Here is a 24,965-nt window from a genome sequence, read left to right as displayed (position 1 = left end):
CTTTACTTCTTATCAACTACTGTGGCTAGCTGTCTACTTTAACAAAAGAATGTTGAGTCTCAAAAAACTAATTCTTAAACAGAATGGGAAAATATTTAATAAAAATATTTTTTTTACCATTTCAAAATTTGGTCTCATGACAGTTCATGAAAAATAAAATACAATCCTCTTCCTTTTTTTAAAGAATTCAAGAAAAAAACTTTACCATACACTTATTTTGAACTACAGTTTTCACTCTATGCGTATACCTTTTCATATTAATTTAGTACAAAGTACTACAAAACAGAACATTTCTAATGGACTTAGATAAAAAGTTGATCAACATCATTCTTTGCATGGTTTTGACTCTTTATTTATTATAGTTCCAAAAGAAACACTAAACATATTATCACCCATTTTAATATTAAAAAATAGCTCTAATTTAAATATTTTTTCTTGATAAGTTTTTAAAAATTTTATTGGATATAGTTTATATATAATGTTGTGTTAGTTTCAGATGTACAGAAAGTGAATCTTCTTTGAATGCTTAGTCGCTCAGTCATGTCTGACTCTTTGCGTCTCAATGGACTGTAACCCACCAGGCTCCTCTATCCTTGAGGATTCTCCAAGCAAGAATACTGGACTGGGTTGCCAAATACATATATCCAGTCCTTTTAAGATTCTTTTCCCATATAGGTAAACATTCTTGCAGAAAACTACCACTAGAGTCTTCGCAGCTGAGAACTAGACAATGTTTGGGCTGCCTGTTCCTCAACTTTGGGTAACTACAATATACAACGTAGAAAGTGGACACTCCCTGGAGCTGGCTTTCTTTATCTACAATGAGTTTGTCAAACTTAAGGTTAAAGACACACATCCCTCAATTCAGATATCAACCACAGGTTCAAGAGTCTCCTGAGTCATCCTCATATCTGATCAGTTGGCTAAAATTTGGGGGTTCCCATGACCAAACTCAGGTTCAATAATTTATTAGAATGACTCATAGAACTGACAAAAGCAACTTTGTATGCCTTGCGGGGCCTTAGCGTCTCAACCAGAGATCAAACTGAGGTCCCCTGCGGTGGAACTGTTGAGTTCAAACCATTGGACACTAGGGAATTGCCACCCCTACCTGTCTTACATACAGTCTCTCCCATTATCAACATCTTCCACCATAGTGGTATACTTGTTACAACTGATGAACCTACAATGACATATAATAATCACCCCGAGTCCATAGTTTACATTACTCTTGGCTCTATACATTCTATCTGTTCAGTTCAGTTGCTCGGTCGTGTCCGACTCTTTATGACCCTGTGAACCGCAGCACACCTGGCCTCCCTGTCCATCACCAACTACTGGTGTTTACCCAAACTCATGTCCATTGAATCAGTGATGCCATCCAGCCATCTCATCCTCTGCAGTCCCCTTCTCCTCCTGCCCTCAATCTTTCCCAGCATCAGGGTCTTTTCAAATGAGTCAGCTCTTTGCATGAGGTGGCCAAAGTAGTGGAGTTTCAGCTTCAACATTAGTCCTTCCAATGAACACCCAGGACTGATCGACTGATCTCCTTGAGGATGGACTGGTTGGATCTCCTTGTAGTCCAAGGGACTCTCAAGCGCCTTCTCCAACACCACAGTTCAAAAGCATCAATTCTTCAGCGCTCGGCTTTCTTTATAGTCCAACTCTCACATCCATACATGACTACTGGAAAAATCATAGCCTTAACTAGATGGACCTTTGTTGACAAAGTAATGTCTCTGCTTTTTAATATGCTCTCTAGGTTGGTCATAACTTTCCTCCCAAGGAGCAAGCATCTTTTAATTTCATGGCTGCAATCACCACCTACAATGATTTCGGAGCCCCAAAAAATAAAGTCTCGCACTGTTTCCACTGTTTCCCCATCTATTTGCCATGAAGTGATGGGACCAGATGCCATGATCTTAGTTTTCTGAATGTTGAGCTTTAAGCCAACTTTTTCACTCTCCTCTTTCACTTTCATCAAGAGGCTCTTTAGTTCTTCACGTTCTGTCATAAGGGTGGTGTCATCTGCATATCTGAGGTTATTGATATTTCTCCTGGCAATCTTGATTCCAGCTTGTGCTTCTTCCAACCCAGCGTTTCTCATGATGTACTCTGCATATAAGTTAAATAAGCAGGGTGACAATATACAGCCTTGACGTACTCCTTTTCCTATTTGGAACCAGTCTGGTGTTCCATGTCCAGTTCTGTTACTTCCTGACCTGCACACAGGTTTCTCAAGAGGCAGGTCAGGTGGTCTGGGATTCTCATCTCTTTCAGAATTTCCCAAAGTTTATTGTGATCCACACAGTCAAAGGCTTTGGCATAGTCAATAAAGCAGAAATAGATGTTTTTCTGGAACTCTCTTGCTTTTTTGATGATTCAGTGAATGTTGGCAATTTGATCTCTGGTTCCTCTGCCTATTCTAAAACCCATACATTCTATGCATTTAAACAAATGTATGACATGTATCTTCATCATAGTATTCTGTATACAGAATAGTTTCACTGCCCTAAAAGTCCTCTGTCTTCTGTCTATTCATTCCTCTCTCCCCCAGTACCAGGTAATTAGTGGCAGGTAATTAATGGCAACCACTGAGTTTTTTTCCTGTCCCTATAGTTTTGTCTTTTCCACATGATTTTGTCATGTAGCTGAAGATATACAGTATGTAGCCTTCTCAGATTGGCTTCTTTCACTTAGAAATATGCATTTAAGGTTTTTTCTGCCTTTTCATGGCTTCATAGCTCATTTGTTTCTGGAGTGGAATAATATTCCATTGTCTGAATGTACCACAATTTATTCATCTATTCACCTACTGAAGGACATCTTGGTTGTTTCCAAGTTTGGGAAATTACAGATAAAGCTGCTGTAAATATCCATGTGCAGATTTTTGCACGGATATAAGCTTTCAACTTTTTTGGGCAAATGCCAAGAAGGACAATTGCTGCTTCATAGGGTTAAGCATATGCTAAGTATCCTAAGAACCCTACCGAAGTCCTTTCCAAAGCGTCTGTGCCATTTTGCATTCCCACCAACGATGAATGAGAACGAAGTCCAGTTATCGATTCTTTCTTTCATGGACCATGCCTTTGGTGTTGTATAAAAAGATATCACCAAATCCAAAGTTACCTATATTTTTTTCCTATGACATTGCCTAGAATTTTTATAGTTTTGCATTTTGCATCTAGGTTTGTGACCCATTTTGAGTTGATTTTGTAAAGTCTGTGTCTAGATTCAGTTTTTTTGCATGTAGATAGTCTTCTTAACCTTTAATATACATTTTACTGAGAACAGTGGCTATTAATAATAATAGCTAACATTTGTTGATGCTTGCTAATGCTAGAGGTACAGGCAGTCTTCTAAGAGCTTTCATGTATTAAACTCATTTAATAGTCATGATAATCTCTGTGAGATAGGTAATATTATTTACATTTTTACAGAAGAGAAAACTGATTTTCAGGAAACTAAATAGCTTGCTCAAGGATACAGAAGCAGGCAATAGAAAGAACCAGGTTCTAAAGCCAGGCAGCCTGGTTCCAGAGCACACCTCCTACTAATATATACATATTTGTAATATGTTATACAAATACTTAAGTTATTATAATATTAGATAGTAAACACCTTGCTTTAAGATTATAGATCTAAGTTATAATTGGAAATGGTAAAGACAAGTAATTACTCCTGCCCAGAGAAAAAGACAACCTTCTTAAGATAGAGAATGTTTCATAACTATGTGTATTACATTCAGTTCAGTTCAGTTGCTCAGTCGTGTCCAACTCTTTGTGACCTGATGGACTGCAGCATGCCAGGCCTCCCTGTCCATCGCCAACTCCCAGAGTTTACTCAAACTCATGGCCATAGAGTCGGTGATGCCATCCAACCAGCTCATCCTCTGTTGTCCCCTTCTCCTGCTGCCTTCAGTCTTTCCCAGCATCAGGGTCATTTCCAATAAGTCAGTTCTTTGCATTAGGTGGCCAAAGTATTGGAGTTTCAGCTTTGGCATCAGTCCTACATTAATGAAATATTTGGATTCTTACTTCTTTGAATCAACATGTATTATATATGCCTTAAGTCTGAAGAATTATATTTCCCTAGATATCAAATGACAAGCGATAAGCGGATGTACATCTGATGGAAACATCTGCCCTTATACTTTGTGGACTTATATTTTAAATTGCATGTTAGGATGAATTAATGAACTTATCAAAATTAATTGGAAGGAGTTGGCTTGTATAAAGCAATTTATTAAAATTACAGACTTGGAAAATCTATGATAGATCTTTGTTTACAACCACCAGACATGGGTGACATTTAGGAATGTAATATGCATAGCCTACATTGCTTCTTAGTGTTTTAATAGAGACTTCAGTCCGTCCACACAGACAATAGAGACTTCAATCTCTTCACACAGTGTGCCTTCACACTAAGGCACAAACTCAGTTTGGAAGCTTTAGTTCAGTCACTTTTTGCTTTGTCTAACTCAGATGTCTACATAACCAGAAAGAATCTACTAATACAAATTTGGTCTTCCAGATAAAATAGTGTAACAACAACCACAATGATTACACCAGTCACACCAGAAGGTATAAACTTGTGCTCACATCATTTGTGCACAGAGACCGTTGTAACAGACAGCATTGACAATCTTCATCTGTATCCTCCAAGAGCAGAGGTTTTCATTGTGCTAACAAAATGCTCAATCTGTCATTAAGTTCTGACATATTTTAAGACATTTCTTTTATTAACACAAATAACTTCTTTCAATTTTCTGTCATTTGAGTCACTGCCACCTGATCTTCATGATCTGCCCTAAAAGCAGCCCCTAACTTTATCATTTAACTTCTTCTTCAGCCAAAAGCTATTACCTAGTGTGTCCTACAATCACACAACACTTTAAAGGTATAAGACAACTTTTAAACCTCATATTTCCCCATCATAAATGTTGCTGTTGGACTGCACTAATTCAAAGAGTGTTTCTAGTATCGCTGGTTCCAGACTGGAGAGTTTTCTGGGCTGTTTTTGGCAGAAATGGTGACACCAGATGCTAAAAGGCTAGTATTCAGAAGCTGGACATTTGATGCTATAAGGAAAGTGTGCTATGTATCAGACTCAGAGTGTGAATGTGCCATGTGCCATGTGCCCGCCATGTGCCACAACATCCAAATAGGGGAAAAAATAAATAAGACTCAATAATCATCTTGGAAGCAACCATACACTTTAAATAAAATAAAATTAAATGTAGATTCACAGATAGAAAAAACTGTTGTTAAGACTTTTTTCAAGTAGTATACATATAAAGCAGAAATTTACAAAGCTAAATTTTAGGTTGAACTATAAGAAATTGCTTTTTTAGTAAGTAAAAAATGATCAAATATTGGCAATTTTATATGATTCTGCTTAATACTCAGGTTGTAAAATATAATAACCCTAATTTTTATTGAGAATCATAAGAAACATTGTTATACAAACAGATGACAAAAATAGCAAGACGGCATTTAATGTCTCATCATCTATCTCATTTGTCTGAATAAAATGTCGTGCATTACTTTAATTTTCATCCATTGCTTACATCTCACGCTCTCCAGAAGACTGTCACACAGCAGATTAAAAAGTGGCAATATAAATCACAACTTTTCTCTCTAATACCATGGTTTTCAAACACTATGCTGACAAATGATGAGAGTATTATGAACTCTTCAGTTCAATAATCCAATATTCCATCAGTATTTAGCAAAAATGGTAGGAAATAAAATATGTTCTGAAATAAATGCCAAGGTTAAAAATATTGCTTTTAAGTCTATAAACTTATTACATGCTATTACAAAGTGCCAACAGTTTTCCGTTCCTGGTACTTTTATTTTACTTTAAATCGATTGGAATTACTACACTAAATCTATGTCTTTGAGAACTCAGCATAGGAAAAAGAAGTCAGATTAAACACTATATGGTCAGCAACCTCATACAGTATAATTATTTTTTTCTTATCATTTTAAGCTCTTTACTCAAATCCACATGTATTTAAGGAACACATTATTTTCAAAGCACTGCATGCATGCTATGAATAAACAAAAATTAGAAGATTTCTTCCCTCAAAGAGTTTACATTCTAGTTTTACAGACAGAATATGAACACATATGTGGTGTTTCAAAATAAATTCACTTTCAATGACGTGTTAAGATAGCAAAAGAAAAGAGGTGTCACAAGGCAGCATATAATTGTCAGATGTATGTAGTATGTTCAGTCACTAAGTTGTGTCCAACTCTTTACGACCCCATGGACTCTAGCCCGCCAGGCTCCTCCACCCATGGGATTTTCTAGGCAAGAATGTTGGAGTGGGTTGCCATTTCCTTCTCCAGGGATCTTCCTGACCCAGGGATCTAACCTGTGTCTCCTGCACCTCCTGCATTGCAAGAGGATTCTTCACCACTAGAGCCACCAAACCAATTAACATTAGAATTCAAAAGAGGGAATGATCTTTTCAGATGCTGTCCAGAAAAGATTTGTGGCTAAAGTGGGATTTGTTCTTCCATTAAGGGATCACTGGTGTTTAGGAGAGGGAAAGTGGAGAACCTTTCATTCTGGATTCCATGGGCTTGGATTGGGTAGATACCAGGAGTGAAAGTACACAGAAATAGTCATTCCAAACTGTTTTCTAATTACACATCAACACTACTTTTAAATTCACTAATGCACCTTGTCACATTTTATCCACTCTGAATCTTTATTACCCACTTTTATCATCAACGTGTTTATTAAAAATTCTTTGACATCTTCTCAGAATTCCAATTGGTAGCATTTAATTTAGGTTCCCCAGAAAAAACGCACTCTAGTAGATCGATAGCAGCTGCCTGGCATGGCTGCAAAATTAAGTCCCACATATTTGGAGAAAAGAAATTTCTGTCATTCACTCCAATATTTCAAAATTTAGAAATCTCTCTAAATTTGGAATAGCTTACATTTACAGTTCTATCAAAAATTATTATAAGTTTTATCCACTCTGAATTCATAAAGAAATACAAGTAAAAAGTTGAATGAAAAGAAACTAAGATATTGTCTTCCAATTTTTTGTATTTTCATTTGCTGCCCCCAACCACAACTAGTGACCCTAAATTCAGGGACCAATTCTGACAAAAGACAGGATGGCTATGAACTAACTTCTTCCTTGGATTTTGGAATGATGCTCAATGCTTCATTGATTTCCATTCAGAATGATTCCAGGTCAATTTACCAGAAATTAATATATCGGAAATTCAATCTTCCAAAGGAACAATATGCCAAATGATTAATTTCTCTTCTTTGCCAAAATCAGCAATATACTGGAAAGTTCCTTTTTTTCACTCTGTAAAGATTTCTGGCATTCATCCTGAATGCATAGTGTTTACCTAGATTTTTAACTTATGAGAAGATGGTTCAGTTCAGTTCAGTCGCTCCGTCGTGTCCGACTCTTTGCGATCAAATGAAGCCCAGCACGCAAGTCTCCCTGTCCATCACCAACTCCCAGAGTTTACCCAAACTCATGTCCGTTGAGACAGTTATGCCATCCAACCATCACATCCTCTGTCGTCCCCTTCTCCTCTGCCCTCAATCCCTCCCAGCATGAGGGTCTTTTCCAATGAGTTACCTTTTTGCATCAGGTGGGCGAAGTGGAGTTTCAGCTTCAACATCAGTCCTTCCAGGGAACACCCCTAATCTCCTTTAGGATGGACAGGTTGGATCTCCTTGCAGTCCAAGGGACTCTCAAGAGTCTTCTACACCACAGTCAAAAGCATCAATTCTTCCATGCTCAGCTTTCGTTATAGTCCAACTCTCACATCCATACACGACTACTGGAAAAACCATAGACTTGACTAGATGGACCTTGGTTGACAAAGTAATGTCTCTGCTTTTTAACATGCTGTCTAGGTTGGTCATAACTTTCCTTCCAAGGAGTAAGCGTCTTTTAATTTCATGGCTGCAATCACCATCTACAATGATTTTGGAGCCCAGAAAAATAATATCAGCCACTGTTTCCACTGTTTCCCCATCTATTTGCCATGAAGTGATGGGACCAGATGCCATGATCTTAGTTTTCTGAATGTTGAACTTTAAGCCAACTTTTTCACTCTCCTCTTTCACTTTCATCAGGAGGCTCTTTAGTTCTTCTTCACTTTCTGTCATAAGGGTGGTGTCATCTGCATATCTGAGGTTATTGATATTTCTCCTGGCCATCTTGATTCCAGCTTGTGCTTCTTCCAACCCAGCGTTTCTCATGATGTACATTGCATGTAAGTTAAGTAAGCAGGGTGACAATACACAGCCTTGACGTACTCCTTTTCCTATTTGGAACCAGTCTGTTGTTCCATGTCCAGTTCTAAGTGTGGCTTCCTGACCTACATACAGGTTTCTCAAGAGGCAGGTCAGGTGGTATGGGATTCTCATCTCTTTCAGAATTTTCCACAGTTTATTGTGGTCCACACAGTCAAAGGCTTTGGCATAGTCAATAAAGCAGAAATAGATGTTTTTCTGGAATTCTCTTGCTTTTTTGATGATCCAATGAATGTTGGCAGTTTGATCTCTGGTTCCTCTGCCCTTTCTAAATCCAGCTTGAACATCTGAAGTTCATGGCTCATGTATTGCTGAAGCCTGGCTTGCAGAATTTTGAGCATTACTTTACTAGTGTGTGAGATGAGTGCAATTGTGTGGTAGTTTGAGCATTCCTTGGCATTGCCTTTCTTTGGGATTGAAATGAAAACTGACATTTTTCAGTCCTGTGGCCACTGCTCAGTTTTCCAAATTTGCTGACATATTGAGCATAGCATCACTTTCACAGCATCATCTTTGAGGATTTGAAATAGCTCAACTGGAATTCCATCACCTCCACTAGCTTTGTTCATAGTGATGCTTCCTAAGGCCCACTTGACTTCACATTCTAGAATGTCTGGCTCTAGGTGAGTGATCACACCATTGTTATGTCGATACCATTTCTGTCCTTTATTGAGCCCATCTTTGCATGAAATGTTCCCTTGGTATACCTTATTTTCTTGAAGAGATCTCTAGTCTTTCCCATTCTGTTGTTTTTATCTATTTCTTTGCATTGATTGCTGAGGAAGGCTTTCTTATCTCTCCTTGCTATTCGTTGGAACTCTGCATTCAAATGGGTATATCTTTCCTTTTCTCCTTTGCTTTTTGCTTCTCTGCTTTTCACAGCTATTTGTAAGCCCTCCTCAGACAGCCATTTTGCTTTTTAGCATTTCTTTTTTCTTGGGGATGGTATTGATCCCTGTCTCCTGTACAATGTCACACACCTCTGTCCATAGTTCATCAGTCACTCTATCAGATCTAGTCCTTTAAATCTATTTCTCAGTTCTACTTTATAATCATAAGGGATTTGATTTAGGTCATACCTGAATGGTCTAGTGGTTTTCCCCACTTTCTTCAATTTCAGTCTGAATTTGGCAATAAGGAGTTCATGATCTGAGCTACAGTCAGCTCCCAGTCTTGTTTTTGCTGACTGTATAGAGCTTCTCCATCTTTAGCTGCAAAGAATGTAATCAGTCTGATTTTGGTGTTGACCCTCTGGTGATGTCCATGTGTAGAGTCTTCTCTTCTGTTGTTGGAAGAGGGTGTTTGCTATGACCAGTCGGTTCTCTTGGCAAAACTCTCTTAGCCTTTGCCCTGTTTCATTCCATACTCCAGCGCCAAATTTGCCTGTTACTCCAGGTGTTTCTTGACTCCCTGCTTTTGCCTTCCAGTCACTTATAATGAAAAGGACATCTTTTTTGGGTGTTAGTACTAAAAGGTCTTGTAGGTCTTCAAAGAAACATTCAACTTCAGCTTCTTCAGTGTTACTAGTCAGGGCATTGACTTGGATTACCATGATATTGAATGGTTTGCCTTCAAAACGAACAGAGATCATTCTGTCATTTTTGAAATTTCATCCAATACTGCATTTCAGACTCTTTTGTTGACCGTGATGGCTACTCCATTTCTTCTAAGGGATTCCTGCCCACAGTAGTAGATATAATGGTCATCTGAGTTAAATTCACCCATTCCAGTCCATCTTAGTTCAGTGATTTCTAGAATATTGACATTCACTCTTGCCATCTCCTGTTTGACCACTTCCAATTTGCCTTGATTCATGGACCAAACATTCTAGGTTCCTGTGCAATATTGCTCTTTACAGCATCAATCTTTACTGCTATCACCAGTCACAGCCACAACTGAGTATTGTTTTTGCTTTGGCTCCATCCCTTCAATCTTTCTGGAGTTGTTTCTCCACTGATCTCCAGTAGCATATTGGGCACCTACCAGCCTGGGGAGTTCATCTTTCAGTGTCCTATCTTTTTGTCGTTTCACACTCTTCACGGGGTTCTCAAGGCAGGAATATTGAAGTGGTTTGCCATTCCCTTCTCCAGTGGACCACATTCTGTCATTTTTAACTTAGGAAAAGATGATAACATCTAAGAATTATTTAATTGACTTTTGCCCTGGTTTTCTGCTTGCTGCTGTTGCTCCTGCAGCTTAAAAAGCTGGATAGAGGTCCTTGGCTAAGAGGAGACTCTGCCTTGGGCCCGCCGGCGTAATAAACTGCACTCCACTATCTGCATTGTCCTTCTGAGTGAGTTTGTTTCCCGGAAAGCGTGGCTATAACATTTGGTGCACTGGCCGGGAAACTCCTCACTTTGAGGAGACAGGTCTCATTTGAGGCCACCCCGAGGCTTTGTAGCTTGAATCTCCTAGAGGGGGGAAGGTGCCTCGCCCCTCTGGAAGGATTCTGCTTCTCAACGCCCGGACCTTTCACGTCAGCAGGTAGTGGACGGCAGCAGGGGAACTGAGCGCTCAGGTGAGGAGGAACCCACCCGGCAGGGTGGAAGAGGGGGCCTGATCACCCCCCTGGGAGGGACTAGAAGGAGCGGGGACCCACAGGAGCCTGGAATAGGCAGGTGGCGATTGCTTGGTACACAGGTCGACGAGCGTGCTAGGGTTTAGGAAGGAAATTTGTGAAGGTCATTTAGGAGGTGTGTCCACGCCGTCTCGGGGAAAATTATTACCAAGCTATCGCCAGGGGATTCTTAGGATAGGAAACTGGTCCTTGTATGCTCGTATTCTGCCCTCCCCCAGGAGGTGTCCTGTCTGCTGTGAAATTCTTGACCACCTCGGAATTGTTGGGCTAGAAGGAGGGGGAAACAGAAGTGAGTATGAATTGGCTTTTCCGGAGATGGCCTGGGACATGAGATATTTAACCCATCTGTGTTTTCATCCGCACCTGATCAAGCCCACCAAGGCAGAATGGACTTTAAGGGAGAAACAGTCTTGGACCATGTGATGTTCTGGTTCAGCTATGCTGACTGGCAGGTGAAGACACGCTGATCCCCCTTCTCCCTCTGGGATCTGGCAGGATTTGGACGGGGATGACCTGACCCCTCCCCCATGCTGGATAATGACACGCCTGCCTCCCAGTGCTTCACCAGGACCGGAGGCCGCCTTAATGCCTGATCCAGGGCCAGGTGAAGTTTCTGCAACAGCCACTGCTCCTCTGCCAGCTTTCCCGGAGTTCATAGAGCCGCTGTTTGGGCAGGCTCCGATCCCGGTGACAGAAGCCTCTGGCCAACACTTCCAGGATCCGGCTCCACCCGAACCGCCCAAGCTATACCCGCCTCTCCCGATCTCAAGGATGCCTTCTTCTGCATATGCCTCACCCCAGCGTCACAGCCCATCTTTGCCTTTGAATGGGAAGATCCAGTGGGGAGCACCAAACAACAGCTCATCTGGACTCCCCCACAAGGGTTTAAAAACTTCCCAGCCATCTTTGGGGAAGCCTTGGCTTCTGATCTGGACTCATTCCATCCAGAAGAGTATGGATGTCAGCTCCTATAATAGGGGGATGACCTGCTGCTGGCTGCCTGAGACCAAGGAAAAATGCCGGAAAGGGACAAATGCACTGCTCCAGCTGTTGATGGAAGCAGGTTACCCGGTGTCGAAGAGGAAGGCACAGATCTACAAAGAGGAGGCCCAGAGTTCTGAGATGGTGGAATGAACCAACCGGACACTTAAAGAGACTCTCCAAGTGGATCAGAGAGACTGACTGCTCCTGAGTGGACTTGCTTCCGATGGCTCTGCTCAGACTCAGGATGACCCCACAGTCCCAAGGCTATTCTCCATACGAAATTGTGTATGGGAGGCCTCCTCCCATAATAAAACAGAGAAAAGAAGGCATACCACGCTGACCCGGAGGACGCCAAGTAGACCACCCAGAAGGACCCCACCGACCCACGGGAAACCAAGATCATTCTGAGGAGAAAGAAGAAAACGAGGTCCCAGACGAGCCCTCTACAGGATGGAGCTGGGTAAACGACTCCTGCTGCTCGGCCTCACCAATGCAATTCTGAACTTGGGTATGTGGGGCTATGCCCCTGTCAGTAATAGACAGACTCCCCTGGTGGGTATCGTCACTCCGTTATGGGGACTTTAACAACAGAAAGGAACTTTCCTCTCTCTCACCAACCATAACCTTTCTTTGCCCTCTGGTGTTAGAAGAAGCCATCAATGGGCCAGGGACATAGAGTTACATTTAACATGAACACCAGCCTTATGGAGATAACAAAGGCTTATACCTCATATATGAGAATTAAGGAGGAAAAGGGCTCCCTTACAAAAGGGGGACAGGCCTCCCGGTGCCTTGAGCAACACTACCAGGTCTGGGATGAATATTTCTGGATGACTCCTGAGAAAGGACAGTTGATTGCCCCTGCTACTATTTGCTGGGAACAAAAAGAACAGAAAGTTGGATTTGGAGACCATCCCCTAGACCCAAAAGAATTGTTATTTGTGCCCTGAACAATGTAAACAAATCTTGGAAGTTACCTATCACCCCAATCAGTCTGCTCAGTGGCCCGGTTCCGACTGGAAATATAATCCTGGAATCCGCTGGGTAGCCCCCAATGGGACCCAGTGGCTCTGTGGGCTTAACTTATGGCCATGGTTACCAGTTGACTGGGTGCAGCATTGCACATTAGGATTTGCTTTCGCCCATGGCAGAATTAAGCCTAGCCTATACCAGCCTCCAGTAAACCTGCCTTATCTGCATGCAAGATGGGCACGATCTGTGTTCCAATGGTATGACTATGTTGCTGCCTTGTTTATCATACTGCTTTGTGGGCCCTGCTTCCTACAATGCCTCGTGAATTTTGTAACCCAGAGGTTGATAGCATTCTCTCATGTGGGTGGCAGGAGGGCTAAGGTACAATATATCTCAATAAATTATGCTCGTTATGAAAACTAAGAGCATCAAGAGGGGGGAATGAAGAAGGAATTCATAGGGCCTGGACTCCATCTCAGGCCTGTCTGTGCTGATCGTGCGCGGCCACCTCTCCAGTGGACTCTGAACTCTCTGCTTAGCGCCTGTGGGAATGACAATGGAAGGATAAGACCCCCCTCTGGGCAGGGGAATGTTGAAGAAGAGAAAACAGACACTAATCACCCCTGCCTCCGGACACTATCTATCAGAATGTAAGCACAGGCTTATCGGTTATTAACTATTTGGAATGTAACTGCGGGCTTATTGATTATTGACTGTTTGAACACATAACACGTGAATGATGGGGTTATTGTAGTTGTATTTACCCTTCCTTTGTTTATGTAAGTCTCAAGGTAGTGGGTTTGGACGCGTACACATGGGGTATAAAAGATTTTCACAAATGCTGGTCGGGGTCCTTGGCTAAGAGGAGACTCTGCCTTGGGCCCGCCGGTGTCATAAACTGCACTCCGCTAAAAAAAAAAAAAAAAAAAAAAAAAGGTGGATAGAAAAAGAAAGCACTTTGTTGAGAGAAGGAAGAAAACACAACGAGCACAAAGAGGGCCTGGGATACTGTGCTATCTCAGAAAAACAGGCAGGAGCCAGGAGATAGGAGGGCGGGACAGGACACAGGAACCAAGACGAACATTGGGAGGGAGAGCAGAAAGAAGAGCTATCAGCTCACATTATTGTGTGGCAGAAACCAGCACAACACTGTAAAGCAGTTATGCTCCAATAACAAAAAAGACAAGGAAAGAGACACCAACAGGGGAAATGGAGGGTCTTAGGCAACAAGAAGAGGAGAGCAATAGAGAAAAGAAAGGAGTATAGAGAAACTTAGAAGCAAAGACAGCGAAGATTGAGAGAGGGAGAGACCTTAAGAGGCAGAGAGAAGAGATGACAAGGTTTTGTAGCAAGAAGAGAGTAGCTTGAAAGGCAGAGAGAACACAGACTAAGAGAAAGGTGAAAATTTTGTGTCCAAGTTGCCCAAAACAACCTAAGTTGTAATAAACCATCATATAAATGGCTGTAAACATTATGAATATTTAGAAGAAGAAAGGTTTTCATAAGTTAACTTTGGTAAATTACTCATGTTTGTTATTCAGCAAAACATAATAATTGATCAATGGGCCAAAAGAATTGCTTTCATGAAAACATTCCTGGGAATTTACTTCAGAAATGAATATATTTCATTACAAACTTGAAATATCATTGTTTGAATATCATGTACTTTAAATACCAATCTGAGCTTCTATTCATCATCATTTCCACTGTCATAAAGGGTGTGTTCTGTGTGCATAGTTTTATCCCACTATGGCCTAACTGTTTCTCAAGACATGGCCATAAGGAATACGTTGTTGTTAGTTGCTAAGTCATGTCTGACTCTGTGATCTCATGGATGGTAGCCCATCAGCCTCCTCTGTCCATGGGATTTCCCCCAGGCAAGAATACCAGAAGTGGGTTGCCATTTCCTTCTCCAGGGCATCTTCCTGACCCAGGGATCAAATCCTGCATTGCCAGGTGGATTCTTTACCACTGAGCCACGGAAGCACATAAGGAATAATACTGGATATTAAAAAGATTGTAATAGACTCTAGTTGGCTGCTACAGAAATCCTCATAGTAACTACTATGGTGCTGGCAACTTTCTACTTAAAAGTGTTAACATCTAAAAGTTTTCAAAGCAATATGTGTTAGGTGAGCAGGACATTGTCTTTTTTCTTTTATTGAATTCTGATGAGGAACTTGGTGTTCAAAGAAGATAACTGAGTGGTTCAAGGTCATAAAGTAAGACTTCCACAATCTGGAATATTAAGGCAAATTTTCTTGTGGAAAAACTAACACTTTTTTTCATAACATCCTAATGTACTATCCCCAAACACCTTTAGAAATCAACAATTCCCATAACATATCTTTGAAAATAGGATCATTTTTAACTGGGAAAATACAATAGGTAGAATATACGTGATGATTTGAATCAATAAGATTGATTCAAAAGATATTCCCCCCACATTCTCTTCCCTTAACTCCTCCAACATTCTCTTCCCCCTTTTCATTGCTCCTTTAAATCTAACAACTAGATTTTCAGTTCAGAATATTCAAGTTTAAGGAGTGCTAATAGAACAAATGAGATTCCTAGGTAAGAGGCAAAGGATAGTTTTTTACTCACACTGATAGTGGTAGCCACAGCACCAGGACTTTTGTGCTGGTTCCCCAAGCCCCAGGTACTACAGGGTGACATGAAGAGGTCCAGATGCCAAAGCACACACTATGGGCTGTGTTTCAAGAAAGGAACCCCAAGACAACCAGGATCTTTTGTAACAGGCAGTAATTATGCTTGCCCTGGGCTCCAGACTTTTATATACTGCAATTTTATTTCAATCGCACAAATGAAGTTAGCATGCAGGAAATTTAAATGAAATAGCATGGTAAAAATAGCAGACAACCAAAAACTTTTAAAAGGAAATACACTAAAACATGAGAATTCAACGCTCATTAATTGTCAGGAAGCATTTAACAAGAGGCTTCCTGTGTGCTGTTTTGGATCTGTCAGGAACCCTCTGGCCCTACTGATTCCTGAATATTCAGGAAATAAGAGGAGAGGCACGCCTTTCCCGGGGCTGAGGAATCCAGGCATTTCTCATTACAGTGATAAGTACCCTCTTCCTTTTTATGAGCCAAATGGTAAGGGGTGATTGCAACTCTCTCTTTGATAGGGATCATCTTCTGTTTTGTAAGTCTGGAATTTTAATCTTTGTCTTTGCTGAGAATAACCACCTTGTAAGACAGTACATATGCCCACGCCATGTTGATTAAAACACCTTTGCTCCATCAGAGCTTTGGTCCCCGTGTCTTTCTTTCTTTCTTTTTCTTTCTTTCTTTCTTTCTATCCCTTCTCTCTTTCTCTCTCTTACTCTCAGAACCACCAGGTTCTGGTCCATTAAAGGACCAACAAGCGCTATCAGCCTCTTTCTCTCTCTTACTTTCTTATCGTTGACTCCAAACCACCAGGTTCTGGTCCATTAAAGGACCAACAATTAATGCTTCATCTTCAGTTTTGATTGTCACTTGATGCTTACAAATTTTGAAACAAACTTTGAGATCATGGTGACTCTTCTGACAAGATTTGAGCACCGGCACTAAGATTTGTACATTCAGTTGATTTGCAATTGACTTATTAGCCATTCACATAGTGTATAGTATAGATTTGTCACAGGTCAGATCACTGTTGAAGGAAAGAAGTACCTTCCCATAATTAGAAAGGATCCCCTAAACTGCCTTCAGCTTAAGGCATCCAATGTATAAAAGCATGAAAATTCATAATAACGTGGCTCCAAGGAACATAGTTTTGAAGAGGAGAATAATCAAATCTTCTACCCATTTAAATTATGAAATCAGGACAAAACTGTTAACATAAGACAGTAACTGTATACAGTAATTCAATCAAACTACTCGGAAAGAACACATTAACAGTCAGGGATAATGCAGAATGACAGGCACTAAAACGTGATTCAACAGTGATTCTTTTTGTCATTTTACACAGACAGCATGTTAATATTAGATCAAGGAACAATCAGTAGCCTTACTAAAACTACTTTTATCTGCTTTCTAGATTTCTTCAATCTAAGTTTATAAGACAGAACTGTTGATAAGCATAGTTTTTAAATGTTGCAGGTTTGCAGCCATTACTGCTCAAAGAGGTTTGAACGAGGGATTTTTTTCTCTTTGTTAAAATGTTCCTGTTTCTGTAGAAACTTCATTTTTAGATTAATCTGTGATGGATGAGCTATCATAATTCAAGTATAGAGTTCTTTTCTTCTGTCATTGTCATCTGATAGTAAAGACATTAAAGATGCAGCAAGCTTATAATGTACTACTTTCTAAAAGAAATAGGCATTTTCATCTTTATTATTGTACTTTTTATGCAAACACTTTGATGGTAATAAATGTTTATATCCTCCATAAATCTAGTCAGAAACCACTTTTGATTTCGTTGATTAAGTTAAAAAGTCTATAGTAGGATCAAGTACTAGGTACAAGTGGTCCAAAGTAAGATTGAAGACTACAATAAAATGCAAGATCTTAAAAAAAAGAAATGGGTTTATGAGACATTTTTACTGTAATAGACAGTAAGCATGGCTGCACTTTTCTCTGAGAGACACTAGTTCTGTCTTCCAAGGTATTATACACACATCCTTGAAATGATAGTCCAGAACAAAGAGCTGTCAGAATCTCACTGGCAAAATGTGCAGAAACACTAGAGACCCATGAGGATTATTGCTCAACAGGTTGATCCACATCTGCTTCAAGCTGTCTCTTAGATTATTGTGAAACTTGCTTTATGAGTTGAGATATTTAATTAATAATCTAACTGTCTCATATGTTCCTTAATTGCAAATCATTTTACTTGGAATATAGTTTCTGTTATTGCCTTTTTGTGATTTCGTGGAAGAGAAAAGTCAAAATGCCGTAATAAATATTAACTGACTTTATTTGCTATAACTACTTCCCTCATAATCTGAAACACTGATTCTCTTGTAAAGGTTCAAACCTAACTGAGACTCTAGGGCTAAACAGGTCCCATTTCAGACCTTAAGTAATTCTGCATCAATTCAACCTTGATACAAGCCTTCCTGTTTGCTGGGATATCCACTTTGAAATCTGTTCTCTCTCTCACCAGCAGATCTATTCTCTTAGGCTGGGATCTTATTCTGTTCCCCCAGATCCTTTAAGAACCTAAGTCTTGGACCATGTCCCAGCCCAGCATCTGGCCCCTGCATCAGCTATAGACCCTTGTCACTGACTATTTGTCACCGTTGTCATCACACTTCTGCTGTTGCCATCCACCCTGGTCCTATTTGGGTACTAACCGTTTTTTGCATGACTTTATTGGTACTAATTATCTATCTTAATATCTACCTTACTGTTAACACCTACCCCCATTCGTTTACTCAACAAATATTTCCCAAAGACTATTAAGTTTGCGGATCTGGACCAGGGTGTAAGTTTGTGATGAAATCCCCAAATACTATCTATGGACTTGACTACCTGACTACTGTCTGTTGGTAATCAGACATTAAATGTTGGCAGTCAGGTATCAGGGCTTCCCTGACAGCTCAGTTGGTAAAGAATTCTCCTGCAATGCAGGATACCCCGGTTGGATTCCTGGGTAAGGAAGATCTTCCTGGAGAAGGGATAAGCTACCCACTCCAGTATTCTTGGGCTTCCCTTGTGGCTCAGCTGGTAAAGAATCAGCTTGCAACTTGAGAGACCTGGGTTCGATCCCTAGATTGGAAATATCCCCTGGAGGAGGGAAAGGCTACCTGCCCCAGTATTCTGGCCTGGAGAATTCCATGGACTATGTCCATGGAGCCACAAAGAGTCAGACACGACTGAGGACTTTCACTTTCTTTTTCACTGTTTGTTAGGGGCTTCCCAGATGATGCTAGTGGTAAAGAATCTGCCTGCAATTCAGGAGACACAGAAGACCAGGTTCCATTTCTTGGTCTCTTTTCTTGCCCCCTACTTATAAATATGCAATTTAGTAATACTCAAGGTTTTCAATTAAAGTGATAAAAACATCTCTGAAAAAATTTAAGCAAAAAGGATTTTATTAAAGAATACCATGTGGTTCAATGTTTCTAGAGAAGGGCTTGATTCACATACCAATGAACTGATTTCATGAAAACACTACTGCTAAAGTAACCCTCAAGATATCAATATTGTCTCTGAAAACTGAATCTTGCTACTGTCCCTATTGCTCCCATCACTGGAATAAATTCTGCATGTCACTATATATTGTTTGAGAATCTGGGGCAATTACACTTTGGAAGCAAAATTTCCAGCATGTTATCTTTCAAAATGATCTATTCTCTTTAGATATATTCTGAAAAATGGGAATTTCAGATATTTATTTTCAACGTAATGAATTATAAGCAGGGGGCCACCTTTAGCTTAAAACAGAGGAAGAGTTATCTATAGGAGAATTGTTTCACTCTTACCAAAATCTGCAAATATAGTTAAGAGATAATATCATTCTTTTACCTAATCACATGTTACCAATGTAAATTTAGCGTTTTTTTCTGTTATCCATTTTTAGGCTTTCTTTCAACAATCATTTCCTCTTACTACCATTTATCACTAATTTTTAACAAGATGCTTTTCCTTGGGTAGGATTATCATGCTCAGAAGAGGATTTCCTTACTGTTGGCCAGCAGTATGAATCTAGTCAGTGTTTTCCACTTCATCCATTCCCTATCATATGGAGTGGCATTGGATAAGTTAAAACTTATAGGACCATCTTGTCCACTAGGTAGAAAAGAAGTAGTAATTGTTAATCTCAGCTTAGACATGAGAGGAGAAAAAACAACTCATACCGCCAGTCCTTTAGGAATTCAGACAATATTTAGAGATACTGTAACCATATGATGTTTAATAATTAATCCTTACTTTGGAACTCAGAAATGTTATGTAGGTCTCAGCACTACAAGTCCCAGGTAGCACAGTGGTAAGGAATCCATCTGCCAATGAAGAAGATGCAGAAGACACGGGTTTGATCCCTGGATTGGGAAGATCCCCTGGAGTAGGAAATGACAACACAATCAGTGTTCTTGAGGCTGGGCATGCACACAATCATTAGTTTCATAGCCTTATTAGCTATTGACTGGTAGTTTATACAAGTTTCCTCAGCAGACATGTGCTTGGCTTTCCTAAAACAAAGGTATCTCACACATATCTTGGTAAGTCATAATCCAAAGACCAAGCGCACGCTGCAAATCTGAGAAAGAACCAACCAAAACTGAGAAGGCACCAGAGGGACTGTGCCTAAAAGCCTCATGCCTCTGATGTTTACCTGTGCTTTAATTTTCCTGCTATACTTTAGGCTTCACCTTCATCAAAGTCACATGTTAATATACCCTGTGGAGTCCTTTCAGTTATCCAATATCCTGTAATTGATGCAATGGTACATTGAGTGTAGTATACAAGTGATCCTTGACTGTATAATTTAACTGATGGTTAAGACTTTTGGCAAAAGAGAGATGAAGAAAGAGAGCTGTGAACTTTTGACAATAGGTGGACTTCCGGGCCACTTCTGGTTTGAGATCTCTCAAATTCTGTGACCACTGATGGGAAGAAAAGCATATCAATTGAACTTGGAGACTGCAGATACTGAAGCAAAAGAAATAGTTACATAAATTAGGAAGGAAATTCAGGTATAAGGGAAGTCAGTCGATAATTTGTAATTTTGGCTACTTTGAAAAAGGAAAGAAGCAGAAAAAACTAAGACTGCCAAATACACCAAATTATGATTTGTGATCCTAAAGACACAGCACACCAGAAAGAGAACTGGGCAAATGTTTCTTTTGATCATATCGTGTCTCAGTCTAAAAAAGACTATACAGTTTGCAAAGGGAGAAAAAAAAAAGACAAGCAAAATGCATTCAGGTATTTGAGGGGTGATATAGACAGCTTTCTAGGAAGCTTATTCTAAAGTGAATTTTATGTATTCAGATTCAAGGAGCTATTTCCCTTGTATTAGGTGTTGCTGGCTGGAAGAGTATGTTTAGATTTAGGATCCTCAATTAGTTGCCACTTTTACAGAAACGTGGTTAGAGGGTCAAACTCCAAATCCATAGAGCTGGAAAAGGTAAGGTACATAAACATACACCTATAGAGGGGATATTAGATACTAAATGAAATACTCATAAATACCAAATGAAATAATTCTTCTGAAGCTTCTGAAATGTTGAAAACATCAGTAATTTTGAATTGATTATATGATGATGCTGAAGTTTCCCACAATTGTACACCTTTAACTCAAACGGTGATTGATGTCATGATTAAAGGGCTTCCAAATACTTAATTCCCTTATGTTCTTATACTAATGGATGACTTGGATTATCTAAGAGAAGCTGCCATTGACATCTTGATTCATTTATTATAAATAGAGCTGAGTGATGATAAACATTAGAATTATAAAGAAGAAAGGAAAAATATGAATAAAATGGATAAAAAACTCAAGACATTTAAGCTAAGTAGAAGTGTGAAGTGTTCATAGAGTATGGAAAAGGAGAAATAGATGAAGTAACTATGAAAATTTTAATGGATTACTTATAAGATCTTATGTGATCTGGCTGCTTGACCAACTCCTCAATTTATCCTACCCTTAATGAATTGTATAAATCTAATAATGGCATAAAAGGAGAATCTGCAGTCTCTTTCAAAGCAGTTCAGTTTAAAATATGAGAGTTTAAAAAGATTATTCTGAATGACAAGGTGGCCAGAGACTGGTAGTGTAGTGTCCCAGCAATGAAAGGTCATTTTTATTGGTATGCAAGAAAACTAACAAGGGCAAGAAATCTCTAGACACTGGTGTACAGTATACAACCTGCTAATGAAAGGGTAAGGGGAAATGTGATTAAGTAGTGGGATAAGGTAAGATATTCAGAAATAAAAGTGTGGTTCAATGTAGGAATTTATGAATAAAAGCTATGTAAGATCGTTGCATCACCCACACCAGAATGTATTACCAGAATGGGTATAATGTATGAATGAGGAACTCTTGCCTTATCCAAGCCTTTGGAAATAAGGAGATATACAGATCTACTCTTCATTATCTTTTAATTGGGCATGTTAGATGGGAGGGACATAAACCCATTCAAACGTTTAACATTAAACAATAGAATACCTAGGAATAGGAATACCTAGGAAAGGTAGGAAGAGGTGCAGGGAGAGAAAGGAATATCAAGAACTTTTAGTTTTGATTAAAGATATGGTAAATGCAAGTGAATTAGTACCTACAAATTCCTTTTTGATAGTCCAAAGCTGATGAATCCTGGAGGATTACTTTAGACTCCAGAGAAGTGAATAAAGAGGAGCCTTCAATAGTGTCAGCCATTCCTGTTAAAGTGTTAACAATTCAAGATCTGCCACAAACTAAGGGTAGTTGGTATTCTGTGATCAATCTGAATAATGCTTCCTTTTAGATTCCTACTTTGAAATAAAATAAAAATCAAATTTGTATTCATGTGAAATAGACTCCAGTACACATTTACTGTGCACCTATGGGGATATTTAAATTATCCTGCTTGTAACCACAACTTGGTGAGAAAAGATGTTGATTTAATTCAGTCAAGAAGTACTGTTATTCATTACATCAATAATATAATGTTGATATCTAAATCTAAAAATCAAGCTAAGCATGAATTCCAAATGCTGGTTAATTATATAACCACCAGGGAGTAGCTAATTAACTGAGCTAAAATACAGGGTCCAACATAAATGATAAAATTCTGAGTAATTACATGGGCCAGATGCACTAGCAGGATTCCTCAACCAATCACAATGAGTTATTGTCTCTCCAGCTCCAAAATTGAAACAAGAGCCATAAAGATTGCCTGGTTTCTGAAGAAACCACATACCACATCTATCAATTTTATTGGTGCCTATTCACACAATAACAACAGAAAAACTTAATTTGAATAATGCTTTAAACAGCATCAGGCTCTCTCTTGAAGCTTTAAATGGCCATTGACCTGTACAGCCCCACTCTAACTTGATGCTCAAATGACAGTAGAAATATAAACCACTAGAAAACTCAAGCTGGTTAAAGCCTTTGGCAAAAACCCCTGACTACCATTCAGCAGTCCTGAATGAATTCGGACTAGAATGCTATCTAAGCCTGCCTCATAAGTAGCCTAGTTCACAGACTGTAACTCAAGGGCAGAGAGCAAAAACTCAGGCTGCAAGTCAACTGCATTACAGCTAGTTGATCTTTTCATTTTGACTGAAAAAGACAAATACAACTCCATTCAATAGGCAGAATTAAGAGGGTTATTCCTTGGGGAACTATCAATAAAAGTAACATAGTATTGGATTCATACTAGTTTTTAGGCAAAACCAATAGATTGGCAACATGGTCCATAGAAACAGAAAACAAGATGGTGGCTGCCAGGGGCTGAGAGAAGGGGTAAATGAGAAACTGCTGTTCGATGGGTATGAAGTTTTGATTATGAAGGATTAAAACATTTTAGAGTTCTGCCGTACAACACTGCGGTCATAATGAAAAATACCATACTGTACACTTAAATTTTGTTAAGAGAACAGAGCTCCTGTTATCTGTGTATGTGTGTATACGCTTATGTGTGTTTGGCAGTTCAGTGGCTAAGTCATGTCCAACTTTTGGGATCCTGTGGACTGTAACCCGCCAGGCTCCTCTGTCCATGGAATTCTCCAGGCAAGAATACTGTAGTTGGTTGCCATTTCCTTCCCCAGGGGATTTCCCCACCCAGGGATCGATCACAGGTTGCCCACACTCAGATGGGTCTCTTGCAGGTAGATTCTTTACTGACTAAGCAACCAGGGATGCCTTTAGGGTTAGCCACTCAGTCATGTCTGAATCTTTGCGACCTCATGGACTTCATGAAGCACACCAGGCTCCTTTGTCCATGGAATTCTACAGGCAAGAATACTGGAGTGGGTAGCCATTCCCTTCTCCAGGGGATCTTCCTGATCCAAGGATCAAATGGGGGTCTCCTGCATTGCAGGCAGATTCTTTACCATCTGAGCCACCAGGAAGCCCCTATGTGTGTTTACCATAATTGAAAAAAAAGGCATGTGCTCATTTACATATTTAACTGGGGAGGGGTAAGATAGTGAAGAAATGACTTTAGGGATCAAGGGAATGTTTATTTAATATGCATGGAAATGGAATCAATATTGGATAGATTGTTGAAATATTATCACTATTGATAAATAAGGAAGAGGAAATAGAAGCATTAGAACTTAATTAAACATCTTATTTATTTCTAAAATTCTTTTTCTTTGCTTAATCTTACAGCGCTTCTGCTCAGTCATGTCCAACTCTTTACGACCCCTTGGACTATAGCCTGCTAGGTTCCTCTGTCACTGGGATTTTCCTTGCAAGAATATTGGAATGGGTTGCCATTTCCTTCTTGAGGGATCTTCCCAACCCAGGGATCAAACCTGCATCTCCTGTGTTTCCTGTGATGTAGGCAGATTCTTCACTGCTGAGCCACTGGGGAAGCCCTTTGTAACTGGTTAAATCAGGTGCAAACCATCATTCTACATTCACAATGAACAATATAGACAACTTGTTATTGAGTGCCTCTAAGGAAGTTTTGGAATTCAAACTGCACATTATAAATCCATAGGCAGTACGTTTTATTCCAGTCCTGGCCAAGGTGTAGTATGAAGACTCTAGACATCCCTGGAGACAAACACAGAGCTACACTTACTCAGATCTGCTTCAAGTTCATTCTATTTGTATATATAGCATTCCTTTCTTGTATAAACTTTAGTTTTCCATGGAGTTGATATCTGATTCTTTTTTAGTTTGTTTGGTTTTCTATTACATCATTGCTTTAGTTTTTTCTAATCAGATCATAACCTATCTTCCTCTTTTTCCCTTTTGAAGGCAGAGTTATTCTTTTTTATAAGTTTAATCTATTCATTATTATTCTCTATTCTTTCCTCTATTTCTCTCTCATTTATTCAACAATGAAGTATTGAGTTTCAGCAATGTGCTAGACACTGTTTTTGCCCACAACAAGCTCTAACTTTGATAAGAAGGATAATCATGAGAACATATCAGTTGAGTTCACTTTAGTTACTCGATCATGTCTGACTCTTTGTGACCCCATGGACTGCAGTACGCCAGGCCTCCCTGTCCA

This window comes from Cervus elaphus, chromosome 8, assembly GCF_910594005.1.
Source record: "Cervus elaphus chromosome 8, mCerEla1.1, whole genome shotgun sequence".
Classification (NCBI taxonomy): domain Eukaryota; kingdom Metazoa; phylum Chordata; class Mammalia; order Artiodactyla; family Cervidae; genus Cervus; species Cervus elaphus.
This window is presented reverse-complemented; position numbering follows the sequence as displayed.